Below are 4,534 nucleotides of genomic sequence, written 5' to 3' on the forward strand. Positions count from 1 at the left end.
TCGATTTTTTGAAGAATTATTGTATATTTAGAATTATTGACCTCTTGAGAAAGAAATTTAAAAAACAATTTTGTTTGTGGACAAAGATGATCCCCATGTTCTGAGCAAATAATTTGTTGGGAAGTGATCCCCATTTTTACATTTGCGCTTTCTCTAAGAAAGATAGAGGGCTCTGTTTCCAGAAGGGTGATCACAAGATCTTTAACCCCATTCCATTGATAACTGTCCCCTTTGACTCGTCGAATGAGTTCAGGCATGTTTTCAAGAAAGTTTGTTTCGAGCTCAGGATATCGGTTCAGAATAATTAATATAATTTCTCTTAAAGAGTTTTTTCGAAATTGTTGGACTTGATCTCTAAAGTAGTTGATATATTCATCTGATATGAGATTTTCCCCTTCTATATTATCTTCTTTCTGTTGCTCGGTAAAATTTTTAATGAGCTGTTGTGTCTTGCCTAAAAGAGTTAATATCGGGAGAATTTTGATAGGACAGCATCGAATACGCAATGACTCAAAGCATTGACAAATATTTCGCAGCCTCTCTCTCATTCTTAAGAAAACAAAATTAGAGTTTTTCCAAATTTTGTTAACAATGCGAACTATGCAAATAGTTATCCAACTGAGACAAAATGCTATTTTCCCAGATAGTGTCGGATTGGATTTAAATTTGTCGCAAAAGCTAGGATGTTGGTTTGTCGACTCCATAATGGGATGCTCGATATTAGTATTTCAGTGTGTGAATAAAGGATGGAATGGCAAGAGAATAGCAGACAGTTGCGTGGACTATTTAAAAAGCATAGCTGCTCTTTCACTTAAATCCCTTCATCTTAATTCCCAGGGTTGTATTTTCTCTTTTATAGTAAGAATTTCTTAGCAATGGGATTGAAGAAGGAATAACTAAAAGAGTAGATGAATAGTTTTATTATTTGTTTTTATAAAATTTGCTTAGCATTGCAAAAACGTTTTCTTTCATAGCTGTTTGCACAGAAAGAGGATAGAACCATCATTAAGATGATTTTTGTTGTTCTAATTATTGCATATTCGTATGGGATACTTTTCTAAAGAAGTTCGCAAAAGAATTTAATATAAGAATAAAACATTCTTTCCCATATTTTATCCTACACTTACCCATAAAATTGGCTTGGCTAACAGAGTGTGATTTAAATACTTTCATCTTTCCATTTAATTTCGAAAAACGTAAATGACTACATTTGAAATACTTATTATATAAGTTATTTCTTAATAAAAATGATGTTAGTTTGTTTGCCCCCATCGGGAACTTTCGATATTAGTGTTTAAGTGTGCAATAGAAAAGTCGGAGTGCTTGGCTTCATATAAAATTATAGAAACGGATTAAAAGATAAGAGAAGGTCTTTCTATATTAGAGAGTGGTCAAAAGGTGTAATTTATTAGTCACTGTTTGTTGAATCTTCTTCATCAGAAGAACCTTCTGTTAATCTTCTTCTTTCGATAGAACGGCGTATTTCTTCCTGTTCTGCAGAATTGATGAGTTGTCCTGCTCCCCTGTGTAACATTTGAGCAAATTCAATCATTGTGATTCCTGTTGAAGATTGTAGTCCTTGTTGAATTTCACATTCAGGGGAAAAGAAGCATTTATAGATTTCGCTATTTGGGTTTCGGATTAAACGAATCATCTGCTTCAAAATCGTTTGCAGAGGATTCATTATTTGCTCTGGGCAAATGAATCCAACAGCTGCAATTTGACTAATGATGAGAGAAGCGCTCTCTTCTGGTTTTTTATCATAGAACCCTTGCTGAATATGAGTATCATTGTATGCACAACTTATTCTTTGAAGAAGCTTTTTAGCCTCTTCTGGTCCTAATAAATCATATATTTGTCGAATAAACTGGTAATTTTTGACTGCAAAGCTAATAGCTTGGTAAGCTTTTCCTATAGGACTAAAAAAGCGTTTAACTGATTTACAGAAACAAATCAGTTGGAAAAACCCAAAAACAATACGAAAAATAACTTTAATTAATTTGCAGAGCAAAGAACAAAGTTTTGCAATAACTGCTTTGGCAAGACGGTAAATAACTTTGCAACATCTTTGAATGCAATTTGTATACCATCTAAGACAACAAGAACCTTTTTTAGGTCTAATAGGATCTGTCTGAATTGTGGAAGGTGATATTTTAATACTAGACACGCTCATTAGATGAATAATCCGATAGAAAACAATCAAAAATATATATACTTCACTCGAGAAGAAGGTATATTTTCTCTATTTTTTCACAAGTTTGTCAATAATATTTTTTAATCACCTGGCAACGTGTGTCATAGGTGATATTTTCTTCATCGGATTGATGATTAATCAAGATCAATATCATCTTTTTGCTGTGTCTGAGTTGATGGCTGTGTCTGAGTTGATGGCTGTGTCTGAGTTGATGGCTGTGTCTGAGTTGATGGCTGTGTCTGAGTTGATGGCTGTGTCTGAGCATCGGGCAAAGCAAAAAGACTGTCTGACATAAAAACCTTGTCCGGACTAGTTGCCCCAAAGTCGATGTGCCCTCCTCTTAAGAAACAGAGTAGTGTTCCTATTTGTTTATAAAGAAGCATTAAAAAGATTTCAAAAGTGAGATTGGGCTCTTTTAGCAGACTGTTTTGAAATTCAGACAACGGCGATAAAAAGACTTGATAGAGAAGGTTGGTGTGATCGGGGCTGATGGCAAATATCTCTTTAACTGCTTTGACAAGATCGCTATTTATGAAATTTGGCAATTCAATTCCACTGTCAATGATAGCGCTCACAATTTTTAAAGCTATTTGTTGATCAGATTGGGAAGTAAAATCCTCTTCCTGCTGAATATCTGCATATGTTTGGCTGATAACTTGTAAAGTTTTTTGCATTCCTTCTAAACCGATCTTGTCATAGATTTGAAGAAAAATAAAAAAACTTCTGAAGAAAAAACAAAATATCTTGTAGCATTTACGCGCATAATAAAAATTATTTTTTAATCTTGTGCAGCGAAAAATTTTCCCACATTTGTGAAGAATATAATTTTTCAATTGAAGCATTTTCTTTTTTATGAGAGCAAAAAAAGCATTTAGGATTGTCTTGATACGATGACAATAACTTTTTATACAGGGGAGACAACATTTTTTACATTTAAGTCTTTTTAGAAAGGATTGACTTGTTGAAGTTATTGCTGTGAAAGTCATCTAGATAAGGTTATCTTGGCTATTAAAGGTATTCATTTTAACTTTTTAGTTACTATATGAGAAATTAATAATTTAATTTTGGGGCATAATATAGGTTGCAAGAGCCCATTGAATCCATCGCTTAAATCTGATATAATGGTTGAGGTCTTCCCAAGAATCTAGCTGCATGGCCTCGAGGATCGCTTTTTCCATCTCTTCATGAAATGAAAACTTATTGTGTAATTGTTGAGAATGGTTCCAAAATGTTTTTTGCAAAGCAAATAATTTTTTAGCTTGTATGAGCATTTGTTGAAATGAGACTCTTTCTGAAGATTTTTTTTCTGATATTTCAGTAAGGTTTTCTTTCCAAAAGAGCATTATTTGTGCGTAAATAAAATCTTGATCTTTTTGAGCAAGGATGTCCTTATTTAACTGTCTACGAATATTCAATTTATCAGGATAGTATTGTCTAGCCTTTAGGAATAGCTTAAAGAGCTCTTTTGAGTGGTCTTGGATCTTTTTAGCTAATCTTTTTAGGGCAGGAATTTCCTTAGGAAAGCTTTTAGCAGGAAGAAAGAGGCTATTGCTTTGCATTAATAGGAAAATCTTTTCAATGGGTTCATGAGATGGTCTGGGTACAAGATGATTGTCTCTTGAAAAGAGTTCTCGTGCCTCTGTAATGGCTTTCTGAATAGCTTTGACTGATTGTTGTCTAATAAGCAGTGCAGACATGAATCGAATGAGCTCTTCCCTTAAGAGGGAATCCATATCTGGTTTGTCAATGATATAGTGTTCTTCATCTGTTTTTTGGAGAGGTTCCCTAATAGGAGAACAAACGATGTGTACAATTGAATCATTAATCAATGTTTTCAATTGAAGAGCGCGCGACATGCAAGAAGAAACGAAGGAAAAAAAAGGACAAGAAGTCAAGGCAATATGTGAGCTTGAAGTGAAAAAGGATCGATAGTTAACTGTTAGACAGTTCGTCAACTCTTGCTTACATGCGTTGTGAAGAAGAGTAGATCAGTTTGGTGGGGTTTTTATCAGCTGATCTTCTTTTGCATTCGTTTCCTCGATTGACTGTTATTCTTGTGCTGTTAGTGACGTTTTTCAGGTTGAAGTTCTTCTTATAGATATGCGGTTTTTTGTCGTTGTGTTGCTTTATTCTGTTGGCTTACTCTATTCTGAGCCATCTACGGGCTCTTTTTGAGCTGCAGATGATTGATCTGCTTCTTGCGCTTGTGAAGCCTTGAGTTTTTCAGGGTTATCTGTTGCTTGTTCTGTTGGCTTACTCTCTTCTGAGCCATCTACGGGCTCTTTTTGAGCTGCAGATGATTGATCTGCTTCTTGTGCTTGTGAAGCCTTGAGTTTTTCA

Source organism: Labrus mixtus, unplaced genomic scaffold (genome assembly GCF_963584025.1).
Source record: "Labrus mixtus unplaced genomic scaffold, fLabMix1.1 SCAFFOLD_203, whole genome shotgun sequence".
Taxonomy (NCBI): domain Eukaryota; kingdom Metazoa; phylum Chordata; class Actinopteri; order Labriformes; family Labridae; genus Labrus; species Labrus mixtus.